Raw genomic sequence first — 19,040 nt, forward strand, 5'->3', positions numbered from 1 at the left:
TATAGATTCAAAACAGTGTTTTAACCTATGGAGAAATACACTTAATACACAAAAACTAAATGACATAGCAGGTTACAGCTAAATGCCTAGTACAAGCAAAATTTGTGGAAGATAAGTAAGGTGAAGGCTTGTGTATAACTTTATATAATTAAATATCCACTTTGATGAGGGGATTAGTAGTTATTTATGACTTGCTATTTAACGTTTTCTTGCTTAGAGTTGACCTTGCATTGATGTGGACCCATCCATTTCAGTTAGTTTAAGCAAGTTACTACTCCTTACAGCCTCGTCTTGCTTTGGAGTCACCAGACACCAGTCCCTACAATACAGACTGCAGAGGTCTCTGTGAAATCCTAAGAAATTTCTATAAGCATTCCTAATGGAACTTGTACTAATGGATTATATATCTTGCATTATATACATACTTGTGGTAGCATTCATCTAAAACTTGCTCTTTTTGGACCACTTAAGCACCCCTTTTGCTCTCCATACCCCCCCACTGGCTTCCGGAACCACTGATCAGAAACCTGCATTTCTTAAATCAATTTCTCTAAACATGATTTAGTTATGATTGCCAGGCATAGGCAGATAAATTACAATCCTGTACATTTTTTTTCTCTTGCTTTGGAACAGAATCACAAAACTCCGTGGATATATATATATATATATACATATATGTGTGTGTATGTATGTATACGTATACATATATAAAACTCCTGACCAATCTTCTACCTATGGAACTTCAGCACTGCAATACAAGTAGGTGCTGTACACTGCTAACACACACATACACACACAAGGTCCAGATTTATACAAATGCAGCAATCCCAACATCTTACCAACTTCACTGTATGTAATATGCAACACTTTTCCAATAGTTGCAAAACTGCACAGGAATTTCGGCCCTTCATCCCGAATGTCAAAAACTTCAATTTTACAGCCTCCAGCAGAAACTACAAACAGCGAGTCACCACCACAGCAGATGAGATCTGGTTCATTTTTGATAGGAATAATTTCCTGGCTAACAAACAGGTGGCAGTTGTAAATCTGAACCATCTTTTTATTCTTCAGCATTGGAAATAAGCTGATTGAAAGATGTACTGACTGAGGAAGAGGGAGAATTCCTAAGCGATCATGTTTACAGCCAAATTCTTACTTCCGCATTTCTCACTACGCAGACATGCTCGTCATTGCTGTCTGCAATAAGTGACTCCGCCCTCAGCATCCAACCTCAACGTTTGTGCTAGAGAGAAACTTTTCTTATGTGTTTTTATACCATTGAAAGTACATACTGAAATCGTGTCTATTACTAGCTTTTGCAGCAGTCGGCTCTCAAACCAATACAGCACATAATTTTCTTTTACTGATTGTCTACGGTCATTGATACCTTGTTGACTAGGTAAGCCCAGTGGGCACAAGTTTTTAGAAGTGTCCTATTGTTTTTTAACACCTTTTATTAATTTTATTACACCTATTATTTATTTTTTGTAACATTTCGTGCTGGGAGTTGGCCAGAAGATTATTTTGAATAAGTTAGTGTAAGAGTTTTTTATGGATACACTTTTCCATAATTTTAGCCAGAGGGGAAAAGATAGCTGTTGGTCTATAGTTTGACAGTTCAGTGGAGCTGCCACCTTTATGGAGTGGTATGACATGGAATATTTTCCAGACAGAGGCTTCAGTTATGATTCTGTTCATCAAAATAGTGACAGGGTATGCTATGACATCAGCAGGTAGTCTGCAGGGAGGAGGTCAGCTGAAAAGGTGGTTGGTTTGAGTTTTGTGATTAGGGCTGTAATGAGAGAAGTCAGAACGTTTTGGAAGCTAAAGGAGATTGTCACTGGGTTTAAGGGTTTTAGCATTAGGGCAAGTGGGTTTAGGTTTGCTAGCAAGGGCCTAGATGGTTTCTGTGAAGAAATTGTTGAAGGTGTTGGCAATGGACTCTGGCGCTTTTTGGCTAGGAGCTAAGGGGGTTGGATTAGTGGATTGTCCTGAGTGGAGGAGTTTAATACCTGCCCAGAACTTCTGTGGCTTGTTGTGGTGGTTCTGCTGATGGCAGAAATGTTTTTGTCTAGCAATATGGATTTTTTTGTAGCATTCCGAGGCCAATTTTCAGTAGCAGCCTGGGGAGAAATGCTCATGATGCATGTCTTTGTGATATAGCTAGAGATAGAAAGACATAGATATATTTGTTTTGGTGCATTCACTGTCAGCATTATGGAACTCCATATTTCAAGCAGTTATGATGTATTGTTTAATTGATAATATTGATGCAGAAATGCTCCCATGTCATCTTCAGTTTTTATAATAGAGTAATGATAAAACACACTGCCATTCTTTTATTTTAAAGTAAATCATAAATATTTCACAATAGTTACAGCATCGTGTATTGTTTGGCAAATGGGTGAAGTTCTTGGCTAGGCTTTAGGGCCTCCGTGCCAGTAGCCTATAATCATGTGAATCACTTCATTGGTAGCACGACTGAATTGCCACACTCAAGAGCTGGCCTTTGTTTATTCATTGCAGGACCAGAAACTCAAACTTTGCATTATACTTGAAGAGCTTGTTTACAGGATCTGTAAAGTGCAAGGCATGTAGCTTCTGTATGAGTGCATATCATGAGAATGTTGTATCGGCATGAAGGAAAATAGCTGGCCATCAATCTGGCTGTGACAGTCTTCTATTTAGCCCTGATTTCAAGTCATTTATAGACGGTGTTATATGGTGTTCAGGCAAGAATCTTGTCTTTAAATCCACATGCATTTTTTGTACCCTGAGGCTGTCACAATCTCAGTCTTGTACACTAGCAACAGATCAAGCAGGTTTATTAAGGAGAATTCAGCCTTCAATTGCAGTCAACTACACTACAAGGTGTCTGTTGCAGTATGACTGTTTTTTTATGCATTTAAACATTGAAAGAACTGATGTGGGTTTTGTGGGAGTGGCCCATCTGTGGGCGTGGCTCAAATAGGGGTGTTCCTTGAGTTTGGTGTGGGTGAGGCTTAAGGGGCGCCAGAGCAGTACTTCGCCTAGGGCGACATTTCAGCTAAGGCTGGCCCTGGTGGTCAGGGGAAAAAGCAAAAATCTTCCTACCCTTCCTAAAAAAGTCTACAGCCACAGACCGCTAGAGGAGGGCTATGGAGGTCCCTAGTACAAGCATGAGGCCTGTAATGGTTTGTTAGGGGCAGTGACATAAGTGAACTATGTTGCCACCTTTATAGCAGCATGTGACAATGTTATCCTAACCTCAATGGCCAGTGGCTCATAGGTTCATAGGTTCACAGGTATGTACTAGGCTAACAACCTCAAGGGGCTTTTTAAGCCTAACCATGCATCCCAAATCTCTGATAAGCACTGGTACCCTTGATAAGTGTAAGCAGGAGCTTGGAAGATGAAACATTTGCAAGGAAGAGCATGTGAGATGAACCATTTACAGAGTTCTTCTGCCCATTAGAGACATATTTCCTCTTCCCCATCCAATTGTCCAAGTTACATTTGAAATGGGTTAGGGATGAAGTCTGCTTCTCATAGATAGGGAGCCTGTTCCACAGAAGTAGGTAGTCTCTGGGACACATGCATGTCTCTCCAGCAGGTCCTGTTTAGGTCACAGGCAACCTTTAAGTCTTTAGAATGGGTAATTCTGGTGCTGTTTGTTTTACAGATATGCAGGAGGTCCATAAGGTTTGGGTCTGGTAATGCCTTGTATGCCAGTCATATATCTCCCCTCAACAGTCTGCTGGTGGCAGAATACAGGGATAGTGCCCTGAGGCAGTCTGCATAGGACATGTTACCTATAACTTGCATTATTTTATTGAGGAACCTCTGTGGATGATCCAGTTGTTGGATGTGCTTGATTAGATGCATACCAAAGGAGGGCATTGTACTCAATGATAGTTCTGATGAATGCCAAATACAGTGGAACAATAACTTCCTTTGACCAAGATATCATACCTTTGTTTATAAGTTGCACAACATAGAATGATTTCCTTACTACTATAGAGATGTGATGGTCCAAGTCTAGATTACTGTCTGTGTGTGCCCCCAAGTACCTGACTAATGGGTCAACTCTTAGGGGTATTTTGTCAGTATGATAGTTAACAGGGGTGGATGACTTCCCAAAAGATACCATTATGCATTTCTTGACATTTAGTTTTAGTCCATAGCAGGTCTAAATGTGTGGAAGGTATTATAACCTTGCAGTTCTGGTGTGCTCGCCGTGGCTTTCAACCACATCTCAGTGACCACACAGACATCAGCATTCAATAAGGTGAGGAGAGCTTACAAAGAGAGGAGATTTTGTTTAGAGTCCTAGCACTGAGCAGTAACACCTTAAGATTTGCTTGGTTTTGATTTGCTATGTAGGAAGTACTTTCAGTTTGGCATTGCCTAAAAAATGCACTATGAGGGAGAAAAATGTTTCAGCTAATAATCAAAATCCTAGAGGGGAGGGGGCAGGCCATCCCTGGAAAAGCAGCATAGTCTATTAGCCATCCACTTCCATGCTGACAAATATTGCACCCCTTAGAATGACACCAAAAACTAAGCCAGTTATTAAAGTGGCATCATCATTGGTGAAGGTAAAATGCTGCTCAATACTAGGCTCATACATGCCCAGGACACATATTCCAAGAGTTCCATGATTCATAGATTCATTCATAGATTCATAGACTGTTAATAGGCTAATGACCCAAGAAGCCTTTCTAAGCCTAGTCAAGTTTTCCCAAAATAATAATGATGTCTTGCATCCATATAAGATATAGAGGGCCAGGAATTTACAAGCTACCTCTGTCCATAAGGGACATAGGCACCAGGTCCAGTGTAAATTTCCTATTCCCCAGCCACATGTCTAGGTTGTGTTTTAACTGAGTAATAGATGAACTCAGCTTCACATAAATGGGAATCCTGCTCCATTGGAGGGGCAGTCTCTGTTTACATAGTATATTGGGGTATGCCTCAGGGCATATACACATACATGGACTATGAATGAGTCATACTTGTGGTCCTGTGACCTAAGTGTATGCATAATGCGTCAGATCCTGGCTTCTGATAAGCAACTGTTTATGACTCTTCCCTTACTCAGCCTGGTGAAAGGGACATCAGCATGTCTCACAATGGAGTCTCCAATGACCATAATGTTGGACTGTGTGGTGGTGGCTTGTGGTAGCTTGTCTTATGGGCTCTGAAATAGAGGTACCATGACATGTGGCTGTAGGTGTTGATGTAGGTATTGTATTGAAAGAGTGCATTCCAGGCTGCTGAGGGTATTTGTTATGTGTACTTTGTCTAGGAGGTCTTTGGAGTTTAGGAAGGTTACATTTAAGTGCTTCAGCATATGTGATTCTATGTGTCTGCTTTGAACTGTGTGTGATGGGTATAGCATGTGCACTACTGACATCCTGACTGACATTAGGTGCATTTTTATGTGAGAGTAAGAGGCTAAGGTTAGAGGTAAAGTATCACCGATGTATCTTTTCCTTATCTGTACAAAGTGTCAGTGTGTGTCATTTACATACCTTACACACTCTTGTTTTTATCTCCATAGCCGCAAAAACTACTGTAGAAAATGCAAAACTCAAAGAAGCAGGAGGACAGAATGCCTTAGAGAGCAACAGAGTGAGTGCATCTGCTTCATTCAGTACAAGTTCCAGGAGAGCTCCCACTACTGCCTGGGACCTTAACTATGTATTGGAAAAGCTCATGCTTCCGCCCTTTGAACCTGCTGTCACAGCTGAGTTAACATTCTTCTCATGGAAAACAGCTTTACTTCTAGCCATCACTTCAGCAAGAAGAGTGTCTGAATTGCAGGCCCTTATGGCCATGGAACTCTTCATTATGCGGATAGGGTCTCTCATTTATGCCCAAGGTGGTATCTAGTGTGGCTTTAAACCAATCCATTCATTTGCCTACGTTTTTCCCTAATCCTCAGAATAAAGGGGAAAGGATCCTGCACTCCCTGGACATGCACAGGCAGCTCAGGTTCTATCTGGACAGGACTAAGCCTTTCAGAAAATCTGACTAGCTGCTAGTCAGCTTTGCTGTAGGGGCAGAGGGCAAGGCCATTTCAAAGCAAACCATTTCTAAATGGATAGCAGACTGCATCCATTGCTGCTACATGCACCATGGGAAACCTACCCCACAGGGGATCAGAACACATTCCACTAGGGCTACATCAACCTCTACAGCATTCCTCAGGGGAGTCCCTATCAGGGACATCTGGAAGCTGCAACCTAGAGCTCTGTACACACTTTCACCTAGCATTACCACTTGTCTATCTTTTCTAAATCCAGAGCTGGATTTGCCACAGCAGTCTTACAGGGCCTGATTGCCAGCCCTAATGCTTCTTAACTACCTCCACCCTTCCTTAGCTTTGGTAATCAACCCAAATGTGATGAGTGCAACAGTGAAACATGAAGAACATAGTACAGTTTTGTACACTTACCATAAATGTAGATGTTCAAGTGTATTCATTGTTGCAGTTCTGGTTACCCTCCCTTCAGCCCCCTGACTTATCCTTACTTCTACCTATCTTTGTTGTTTGGCATTTCTTATATCATGTGTATTTGCTTTTTGCTGGGGGTGTTCAATACCATGTAATTGCTTCCTATTTTGGGGGGCACCTGACATCTGGGGCAAGAAACACTGATGTAATGGCGTCGGCTGCATGTTTTATAGCCCTGACGACCTGACTTCATAGAAGAAGCGTAATATCCAACACTGCTGTTAAATAGAACAATGACCAAAAAACCAAACGTTGAGAGCAAAAACCTTTATCAAAAACAAAGCTTTCAGGCCAAAACCCTTTTTCAATGCTTAACAAAAGGTACAATAAAATCACATGTTTAAATACAAGCCCAGGACATCACATGACCCGCAGCCAAGGTCATATGACATGAAATAATACAAACTTACGATAAACAAATAAAAAAATAAATAAAAAAATAAATAAATAAATAAATAAAAATAAATAAAAAAATAAAAAAATAAATAAAAAAATAAAAATATGTCTTTTTTATTTGTTTATCGTAAGTTTGTATTATTTCATGTCATATGACCTTGTCTGCAGGTCATGTGATGTCCTGGGCTTGTATTTAAACATGTGATTTTATTGTACCTTTTGTTAAGCATTGAAAAAGGGTATTGGCCTGAAAGCTTTGTTTTTGATAAAGGTTTTTGCTTTCAACGTTTGGTTTTTTGGTCATTTTTTTGTTCATAGAAGAAGCGACAGCATCCGATGCAGAAATCCCAAGACTCTGGTATTTAGGCTGACTGAGGGCTACCTGCAGGCAGATAACCCAAATGTGATGGTTCACACAGCCTATCTAGATCTCACCAAGGCTTTCGACATCATACCCCACTCTGGAATTATAGATAAACTCACTAAACTAGGTATAAATCCCTGTGTCACAAGATGGGCTACCAAATGGCTCAATGACAGAACCCACACTGTGAAAGTAGCAGACTCTAAATCCAACTTCAGACCAGTGACGAGTGGAGTACCACAGGGTTCAGTCCTAGGTCCTCTCCTGTTTGGTATCTACTTCTGTGAAGCACACTCTAACACAGAAGGTCTTTGGCTAACAAAGTTTGCAGATCACTGCAAACTAGGAGCCATAATCAAAACTCCTAACGATGTGGACATCGTACAAAAGGGCCTCACTGAGACAGATGCCTGGTGTCAAAGCCATGGCCTCAAGCTCAGTGCCAAAAGTGCATTGTCATCCCTTTTGGTAAAAACTCTGAACCCATGAACTACCACATAGGCAGTAGTCTACTTAACACCGAAAGTGTGATAGGAGACCTTGGGACACAGGTGGACAGTAGTCTCTCCTTTGATAATCACATCGCCACAGTAGTCAGGAAATCCTTCTACTTGGCACACCTCATCACAAAAGGTTTCTCATCCAGAAAAAAAGAGGTCATTGTTCCCCTCTACTCATCACTCATTAGACCCATTATCGAGTACAACGCCCCTTTTGGTATGTACCTCACAAGACATCTACAACAACTGGAAAGGCCACAGAAATACCTCACAAAGAGGATTACCGGCCTCAAACAGATGCCCTACACAGACCATCTCAAAAAAACTCCAACTTTTACTCTGTCGCATATCGCCTACTCAGAGGTGATCTCTGTCTAACATATAAAGCTATGTCAAACCCAGAGCTGTTGGAAATGCTCCACTTAAAGAAATACCAATCCCTCTGAGCTACATGCTCTAGGGACCTAAACCTTGTCACCACAATAAACAGAACTTGCTGGAGGGATAGATTCCTGTCTCAGTGACTTCCCATACTCTGGAACAAACTACCTATCTATATCAAACAAAGCCCCTCATTAACACTCTTCAAGAAAAATCTTGATTATTGGATGGGAGATCAGAAATTCACCCCAGGTATCACTTCTGTGGCTCTGCTTGACAGGGGCACAGGAAAATAATTTTCTTGGGTGGCAAAAGCCAGGTTACCGTTTGGCTAGGCTTATATAGGCCCTAGAGCCAATAGTCTAGTGCCTACCTATGAACCTATAATCGCAGTCGGTTCACTAGTATAGCTGTAGTCTGCCACAGCACAGATTTTCTCCAGTAATGGCCCTACTGGGCTAAGTTCCATCATTCAAAGTTGGGAGTATGACTGTTAAATGTTATTACTGTGAATATACATGGATGCATTGCTGGAATTGTGCAAGCAGATCAACACACATTAAGACTTTTCCTTTTGGATAACGTGATGATGCAGTGGGTTTGATTCTCCCCATTGGTTGACTATAGTGCTATCATTAGTTATTTGCTATGGATGTTTGTTGTTCTTTCAAGTATCTTCTTCTTCTTCTTTCGGCTTTTCCCGGTTAGGGGTCGCCACAGCGGATCACCTGTCCGCTCATGATTGACAGTGGAGTTTTACAGTGTCGAGTTGCCAGCCCGGCACCCAACCTTCCACAGAAGGCACACACACACAAGCACTCACACCTAGGGCCAATTTAGAGTGTCCAATCCACCTACTGCATGTCTTTGGGATGTGGGAGGAAACTGGAGCACCTGGAGGAAACCCACGCGACCACAGGGAGGACATGCAGACTCCACACAGAAGGCACCCCAGCCGAGGATTGAACCAGAGAACCTCTTGCTGTGAGGTGACAATGCTAACCTCTGCACCACCGTGGCCACCCTGTTGTTCTTTCAAGTATAATGCACATAATGTTGTTATAGTAAAGACATATATAAGCTGTATTTTTAAATTGTATCTGTAATTCTCTCTCCCCAACATCATTCTTGCTATCTTTTGTATTACATACTTTTATATTGATTATTTTGTTTCCCTCTGTTTATTTTAAAATTATATGTCACAGCTTCTAGACCTGCACCCAATCCTCTAGCAAGGCCTATCAGCAAGCCCCCCAGTGTGGAAATACCACCATCACCAGCAGCACCCACAACATCTGTGTCCCAGGCTGCCACAGTCATCTCTTCACCTGTTACAGTAGCTGCAGCAGGAACATCAGCCAACTCTGAAATGGACATTGGTGCTGTTGTATCTGCCAGTACAGGTGGAGGTGAAAGCTTTGTCACTCATTTGCAGCTTAAAGACATTGTTGAGGACCTTATTGCCAGTGGGGTCGATGTCCCCATTACCAATTAGAAAACCTCCTTCTGTGGCTCCTTGATTCTCATTTTGCCCTGCACTGGCTCCTCCATCTAACCAGGGGTCCAGTGGTGAGGGAGACCAGGATGGTGAGTAAGTTCCCACTGAAATGTATCTGGCAGAAGGGCAGCTGTGAAACCTCTTTTTGTTGCCCATCCTGGTGTTACCCTCCATTTTGTGCCTATGCCCACCTCTCTGTTGTCCAATTATCTCCTTCACCATTGTCTTTCTTCTGTTTGACTGATGACTCATTCCTCATTGTGCACCCCCTCCCGCCTTTTGTCAACACATCCTATGTCAGTCTTTCCTGTCCTCTATTTGTATGCCCCTGCTTCCTACAATAACCCTGTAAGCTTCCTCTTACTCCCCTTACTTATTTTCCTAGCTTAACATCTCTTCATATATTTATTTATTTATTTATTTTCAGTTTGATTACCAGGGAAGTCCACTGGGCCAGAACGTGCCCATTTTCAGTGGAGGCCCGGAGGGAGAAAAGCTCCGTAAGAAATACAATACAATAAAGGTTATATAATGTTAAAAGTAGAATACATGTATAAAATTCATAGTCAGGAAATGCAAAATGCATAAAATGTCCATCATAAAACCCAGTTAACAGATAATAGAGAACACAGTTTACGGGTATTTCCATTCAGCGCAGCATGATCAACTGTCTGTAATATAAAGATCTGAGGTTTCTTGTGTTTTTACATTAGAAGGGGGGGCAGTTAGCATGCAAATGTTTTAGTTAAATGAGGTAAAAAAAACTTGCTGTGCAGACCATAGAAATACTGTGATATTTACAATATTTACATACTTGGAGTCAAGTGAGAGAAATTGCTTAATCAGTGACTGTCAGCTTAAGTCTATTTTAGGAGAATAGAAATAATAGTTTGAGGGTAATCAGTGACTGTCAGTTAAGTCTATTTTAGGAGAATAGAAATAATAGTTTGAGGGTAGAGTGGAGCAAGGAGTATGGAGAGCTCATCAGGGAAATTCCCTTGAATTTAGGTAGGGTGTAAGCAGGAACATTTCCGTTTGGATGACAGGTATGAGAAAAGTTGGGTCCTGAAGGTTTCTGAGTTTGGTATAGTCCTAAGTGAAGGAGGGAGAGAGTTCCATTTCTTACTTAGAGAGAAAGAGAGTAGAAGCTGGCCAGCAGGATGTTTGGGTTTATGGAAAGAGATTAAATTTTGGTGTTCAAATCTCAGAGATCTGTTTGGGATGTATGGGCGAAGGATGTTTGTTAAGGCTGGGTGTTTATCTGGGTAGAATATTAATTTGTGAGCGGTGGTTAGTTGAAGATAGTCTAGGTGGTTAGAGAGTTCTAGCCAGTTCAGTGATTGTAGAGTAAGGCAATGGTGAATAGAGGATTTGGATTTAGTTGCAAATTTAGAGATCTTATTATAGCAAATTTCAGGTTTTGAGGTGTTGAAAGAAGACAGATTAGTTAGAAGAGGAGCTCCATATAGTAAAGAATGTAGAAGGTAGGTAGTTGCCAAGGTATGCCTAGAGGAGTTGGAGAGAAAGAGGTTATTCCTATAGAGCATACCTAACTTTTGGTGGGTATTTTTTATGTTTTGCTGTATGTGGATATCGAATTTAAGGTGTTCATCTATGGTAATGCCAAGAAGATTTGCAGAAGGGACCACTTCTTTAGCAATGTTGGTTTGGTTTAGGACTTTGAAAGCATTTTTGTCATAAGAGAAAGCTCTGGCGGGAGGGAAAAGTAGTATTTTAGATTTATTTGAGTTGAGAGAGAGATGGTTTTGGTGCAACTAGTTCTCAGTAGTAGAAAATGCTATTTGGGGTTTAGTCAGTAGTTCAGGAAGGTTAGAGGTGGCACAGACTAAAGTTGAGTCATCAGCGTATTGGATAACTGTTGTGTCAGGGATTACAGTGTGAAGGTTATTAATGAAGATGTTGAAAAGCATGGGTCCGAGGATGGACCCCTGGGGAATGCCGGTGGGTGTTGGCAAGAAGGAGGAGATAGAGTTCTTCCATCTGACAGCTTGAGATCTGTCTGATAGGTAACTGGAGAACCAGGATAGAGTTTAGGAGAGAGATTAAGGTTGGCGAGATGAAAGAGAAGGTGTTTATGGGAAATGGTGTCAAATGCTTTAGAGAGATCTAGCAGTACTGTGGATACTAGTAGTCCAGAATCTCTGGCTCGATTGACTGTTTCTAGGAAGGATAGTAAGGCAGTTACGGTGCTGTGGCCGGGGCGGACTCCATGTTGGGTGGGTGTTAGGAGTTGATTCTGGGTTAACAAAGGCATAAGTTGGTGGTGGACACATTTTTCTAGAATTTTAGATATTGGAGAGAGTAGGGCAGTGGGGCAGAAATTGGAAATATTGGTGTTTTTGCCTCCTTTGTGAAGAGGAAAAATGTAGGCTGAACGCCAGAGTTTGGGTACATATGACTCTTTTAAGAATCTGTTAATTAGGATACTTACTGGGAGGGTAATACCATCAGCAGCACATTTGAGGAAGGAGGAGGGTATGTTGTCAGGGGCATTAGAGCATGGCTTTAATTTGGATATGAGCCTTTTTATAATAATGGTTTAACTGGTTTGAGCTGGAAATTAAGGGGACAGTTATTAGGGTTGTTGGGTATTGAAGAATGAGAGTTGTGTGGATTGTTATTTGGGAAAGTTTTGGTTAGGTTAGCTACGGATTCTGTAAAGAATGAGTTGAAATGAGAGCTCAGTTCAATGTCAGTTATACTTGGGTCAGGGCAGGGATTATTCCTGGACCCTGGATGGAGAAGGGAATTAACTGATTTCCAGAATTGTTTTGGGTTCTTATTATTGTTGGACTGAAGCATATTGTAGTAGTTTTTTTTTGTCCATGGTGATTAGTTTTTTTACATGGTTGCGGAGTTGGATGTATTGGAGCAAGGTAGTAGGCATTTTATTTTTCTGGTAAAGATTCCAGGATTTGTCCCTGTGGTGCATGATTTGTTTTGTTTCTTTGGACAGCCAAGGAGCAGAATTAGCTTTGACTCGTTTGTTTCTTAGAGGGGCTAGGGAGTTAAGAATATTTAGGAAGACAGAGTTGAAATGTTCTACAGCTTTGTCAAGGGGAAGAGTATTTAGGATTTGCCAATTAATTTGTTTAAAAGTGTTAGAGAAAGTTGTGGGGTTGAAGTTGCTAAGATTACGAGTGGGAATGTAATGGTGTTGATACTGGGTGGAGTTAGCTGAGAGATGAATGAAAGCAGGGAGATGGTCACTAAAGATGTCTGGGATAGTGCCAGAGAGAATTATTTTGTTTGGATGGATATATAAAATGACCACCTTCTCCACCTCCATCTTGCTCATTCTATAGGGTATCAGTTTATGTTCTGCCTTCTGCTTGCTTCTACCTTTTTCATCACTTCCCTATATTCACATTTCCACCCCTTAATCTAGTCAAAAAATAGATGAGCATACCTATATAATGGCCATTTAAGGTTTCCACATGACTCTGCTTCTTGCCACTGCTTTGCACATATGATTGCTCAGAACCTCTTTTGTTTTCAGTAGACCAGTTTACTGATTTTACTTAACATTAGCATGGTATTTGACAAAGTACCACAAAATAAGGCTGGAATTCAGAAACATGGCATGTCTGTTCAAAGCCAGCCCACTTCTGTTTAGCTTTTCTGTGAGATGAGGATCAAAGCTCATAATTAATGAAGACTGGGGTAAATCTGTGCAAGAAGGTGAACTTATTACATATCCTGCTCATGGTTACAGCTGAATCTGCATTAAGACCATGTAGTACTGAGGTGCAGCTGCAGGGAAAGAGGGGGAACAGAATGTTATGTAATAAGATGCAGTATTTCAATTGAGAATAAGTAAGTCATCAGTCTGAGGAGTGTTTTGAGCCTTGGAGCTCAAGTTAATTAATTATTATTGATGGATGATTTATCACGTGATTTTTAAATTTTGGCAGGGGAGGAGATAGGCTTGAGAAAGTGAGGTCCTAGCGATGTTAGTTAAGAATTTTTTGTGTCTATATAGCAAACCTAGTTTTTAATTGGTCTTTTTTGATGGGCTGTAAGATGTGATGGTCAAATTTTGGTTGGTTGTCAATTGTGATTCCTAGAAGTTTTGTAGTGGAGTCTGCATAAATATTGGTGTTGTCTAGAGAAGAGAGACTGAAAGAAGTTTTAAGATGGGATAACGATTATGGAATAAAAAGGAGGAGTTTGGTTTTCTTTTGGTTAAGGATTAGTTGGTTGTCAGTTAGCCAGTGTTCAATGATATTAAAGGAAGTCTGCATAAGAGAGTGTAGGTCAGTGGGGTTCGATGGTATTAAAGGAAGTCTGAGTAAGAGAGTGTAGGTCAGTGGGGCTGTCAGAGAGGGTGATAAGGGTAAAATCATCAACATATTGGATTAGTCAAGATGAGGTGCAGACAGAGTGAAGATTGTTAGTGAAACTATTAAAGAGAAGGGGGGACAAGGATGGATCCTTGGGGGACACCAGTTTGGATAGGTAAGAAAGGTGAGTAGGAAGTCTGGCATTTAACAGACTGTTTTCGGTTATTGAGATAGCTGGAGAACCAGAAGATAGAGGAAGTGGAGAGTTTAGTTTGGATAGTTTAGAGAGGAGTTTAGCGTGGGAGACAGTGTTGAAAGCTTTAAAGAGGTCGAGAAAGACACACAATACGAGTTTATTGTTGTCTCTTACTTCTGCTACTGTCTGGGTAAAAGATAGAAGGGCTGTGGATGTGCTGTGGTGAGGTCTAAGTCCGTGCTGAGAGGGGTAAGGAAGTTTTCATGAAGTAAATAGGACATAAGTTGCCTATGAATGCATTTCTTGAGAATTTTTGAGAGAAGGGAGAGGATGGCTATTGGTGAGTAATTGGTAGGTTCCATGGGGTTACATCCCTTGTGAAGTGGAATAGTATAGAAGGATTTCCAGATCTCGGGGACAGAGGATTCTTTGAAAGAATGGTTAACAAGAATTGAGATGGGATATGCTATTGAGTTGGCAGCAGAATTAAGAAATTGTGGGGGTAGGTTGTCAAAAGAGGGTGAGCAAGGTTTTAGTTTTAGCAGAAGAGATTTGATATAGGCAGTGAAAATAGGTTTTGGGGAGAAGGCTGATTGGGGCTGGGTGGTTGAGGGGATTAAAAGTAGTTTTTTGCTGTTGTCTGGGGGGGGTTAGTTTTCTGACAGAGTCTGTAAAGTAGTTATTTAGAGGAGTGGTGGTTTCAAGATGGGTTTTCTCAAGGAATGGGTTGGGGTAGAGGGTTTACCAGGATGGAGTATACTGTTCATAGAGTGCCAGAATTTTTTTTTTTTGATTAGAAAACTGGGTGGATTTGGCTTCTTCATAGAATTTTGTTTTGGCCTGAATAATAAGTTTTTAGTGATGTTTCTGAGTTCTTTATACTTGAGGAGGAGAGAAGGAGGTTGTAACTTAGACCATTGTTTCCAGGTATTGTCTCTAAGTTTCATGGTAGAAAGGGTATCTTTGGAGAGGCAGGAGATGGGATTTGGTTTGATCCTAATTTTCCTAATGGGAGCTAGGGCATTTAGCATGTTTAGAAAATTTTGTTAAATTAAAGAACGGCATCATTTAGAGGAAGGTTATATAGGTGTGACCATTTGATCAGGGAGGGTTGGTAGTTAAAAGTTTCTGCACTGAATTTGGACAGATTACAGCACTGTCTATAGAGGTGAGTTTTAGGAGTTTGAGAAGGAAAATCAGGTACATTATTCAAAACTAATGTACTTGATTTTCCTTGTCTTTTCTCTATCCTGTCTCTCGTATACCTCTAAACTGTCTGACTTTCAACATTATTTAAAAAAAAAGGAACAACAGAGATCTTCCTTTCTCTGTTGCTTCTTTTCCAAAGCACTGATGTACTGTGTAAGCATGGGGATGTAAGTCCCATGCACATGTACAGTACATAAAAAAGCAGCAGCATATCCAACAAAAGTGGCAGAACACCACAGAGCCCTCATACAAAGATATTATTTAAGAAAAGAAGCCATTTTTTTCTTAAATAAGGTCATTGTATAATAGCAATAACCAACTCCGTGGTGTGGGATTTTGAAGATTTACTCACTGTTGGATTTGTTTAATCACTCCGGCTTTGCCCTTGTGATTAAACCACACCAGCCATTGATAAATCTTCAGTATGCCACACCAACATTGTTTGTTGTTGCTATATTATACAACACTACTGGAATTCTGTATCTGTTTAAATAACAACAAATTTGGTATCCAGTTTATATCCAAAGCTAAATTGTTTACTATTCATTACTTGAATATAACGTTCCTAAGACATGGTTCACTCCATACTATCATAAACAGAAAGCTTTATTTTTTTTCATAAAAAACTATTTGCTGATAGCTGTCACCCTAAGGATATGGCAGCAAATATTCAGAAGTCTCAGTTTATTTTGGTTAGAACACTTTGTATTACTGAGGAAGCATTTGTAAAGATACCCTCTTAGTTTGGCACATACACTTGAACATTGGGATATGGGTCTGGAGTCCCAATCTTGTGCTGAGGTATTGGGCATGCATAGGACATAGTTGCTACAATAACAAGAAAGAAGAGTAAATAACAGTAAGATTTTTTTTTCAGATTTGCTACAACATAGGCTACTAATACTTTTAAGATAAGATAAGCAATTGAAACTATTGGCCGATGTTGTTAAGTAACAACTTTTTCTGTTCTGTCTTGGATTTCAAATGCAAATTCAATTAAACAGTCAGCTATAGTAGTAGGAATCTTAAGATGCAGTTTTCATGTTATTTAAAAGAGACACTCTCATTAAAAGAAGTAAGGTGGGGTTTGTTTAAGTCTAAAGTATAAAACTCATTAATACAGCTTCTAAACCCATGTGCAAACACATTTGGATGCTTTTGGGAATTTTACACATAATACAGTATTTTTTTAACAAAAAATATTCTCTGCAGCTGTAATACTAACTACAAGAGACCAGAAAGCGCATAACCATGCATGCAGACGTGAATGAAAAGACATTTTAAAAATACTGTTCAAATAAAAAGTGGCTGCATTGTACTTTAAAGAAACCACACAACTGGAGAGAATGGATTACTTATTTACCAAGCTTCAGCATTTCCATACTTTAAAATATGATGAAAAACTAAAGGACTATATCAACTCTAAATGTATACCAAAGCAAAGCAAGCAGTTTGAATCCCTGAGGTCTCCTCTGTTTTTACTGGATAAAAACACATGAAGATATCCCTGGATCACCTGCAAGAGGAATGTCAGAAAACTATGCTCATTTAGTTGAGGGAGAGCAATGTAATAAAAAATTAAGAATGTATTTATAATCTAGAACTGCAGAAATATAGTATGACTCTCAGTTAGTATTACTGGCTATAGGGACACAGAGTTAATTTTGCAAGATCTGATAGCGTTAATTGTGTCTGCAATAAAAAATAATTAGATCCCTTGTGTGCTTCAATCTGTAATTTATAAACTGGTATTCAAGCGATTCAAAGCGCACAGCAATGAGTTGAGATTTTTCTGAATATGAGAAAATGGTTTCCAACCTGAAAGCCTGTCATAATAAAATCATGTGAACAATACATTAGCAAGATATTGTAACTAAATCTATAAAAATAGCTCTTATTTCCCTTGAAGATAGCTCAAAAATGGAAGGATTAATAATTAATATGTGATCTATATAAATATGATCCTTACTACAAACTTGATTTGGCTGTACAAGAAATGTTCAGTCTACTTAATGTGCCTGCAAAACTTATACAATCATGTCTTTATTGGTAAGAGCCCATACACAGCAGATCCCTTGGGTGTTTCAACAGAAGCCACAAACCCAAGTGTTTTGAACAACATGGGTACAATTTAGAACTCTGCAGATCAAAAAATGTAGTGCGAGCAAAGACAACTGTCATGGCAACCAGAATATCAACATGGTAATCAATTTAAAATGATGTAGCCACACACTGTGCTTTTTTTTTCTTTTGAAAAGGTGTTAATTTTTGTCCAGATGGCATAGGAGTCAGTTTTCAGCTTTTTTCTGTTTGCTATGAATTAAGTACATTTGTGTAGAGCTGCTCACACCACAGTAGCAGTGCCCTGTACAGAAGCAAATGCTTAGTCAGTAAAACCTACCTATAAAACCATATTAAAACTGTAACCTGTAACGCAGTGAAGCTTTTAGCAGAGTTAAGCGTAGAGCAGCTAGTTTGTATTTCAAACAGCACTAATTCCACATTGCAGCACTATCTGAAATCTGCCCTGAACCCTAGAAACTATCCCAGGAGACCCCTGCAAAACCCAATCCTTAAACCATAATAGACCATCCTATTACAGAACATGTCCAGACAACATGGATATGCAATTTCCAAATGTCTCTGTGGCCATCTTGGTAAATATGTGCATCCTGAGACAATGTAGCAATTGTTTGATGTTCTCAGACAACCATTTAATCCCTAAAGAAACTAACAAAGTATGTAAGAGATGTACATACACAACTTTTTTGGAAGCAAAACATCTGCTTACAAGCAATATTATTAAGAAGGCAGACACTCCATTCTCCACACATAATGCTCACCACACACATAAACCATATTATGCTGAGGCACTTAAAAGAACTTTCCCAAACCTCAATGACCTTCTAAGTCTACAAATGGTAATGCCTATCCTCAGCAATCTCTAAAGCACATTCCAAAACCAATGACACACACTACATATAAGCCTGCACCCAATGGGCATCCAAGATTGAAGCCCATAAGGCAAGGAAGCACTTTACATAGGACTTTTGTCATAGGTGAGTCCATTGTACAACAAACAGATGCCCCAATCACCAAGCTAGGCAAGGAGAAGACAATGGTCAGCTGTTTATCTGAAGCCAGGATCTGCAATATCACACATGCATTCAAGTCACTGTATCACTGGTACAAATATGATCCTATCATAGTCCATGTAAGTGTAAATGACTTGAGATGTACATCAGTGAACTATATGAAAAGAGACATTATGGACCACTCTGACTATGTGTCATGGACAGGTATGTGCCTTGAGTTGAGCAGCCTTCTGCCTTCACCAAGCTATGAACAAAAATTATTGTTTTTAACAATTGGCTTAGTTTCTGGTGTCATTCCAAAGGGGTTTAATATGTCAGCATGGGAGGACATGGTTTATAGACCGCATTGCTTTGTCAAGAACAGTCTGCATCTGTCTGCCATGGGCTTTTGAATATTGGCTAAAACTTTACTCACCCCCTAAAAGCTTTTTTTAGGCAATCTCAAAAATGACAAATATTCCAATATAGTAAAAAAATAAAACATCTCTAAGCAACCCTAAGGACTTACTGCTCAATGCAAGGACCCTAAATAAGAAACTCCACACTATTCAAGCTCTCTTCACTTTGTAGAATATAGACATTAGTCCCATTACTGAGG

This window comes from Protopterus annectens, chromosome 9.part0, assembly GCF_019279795.1.
Source record: "Protopterus annectens isolate FY-2018-M chromosome 9.part0, PAN1.0, whole genome shotgun sequence".
Taxonomy (NCBI): domain Eukaryota; kingdom Metazoa; phylum Chordata; order Ceratodontiformes; family Protopteridae; genus Protopterus; species Protopterus annectens.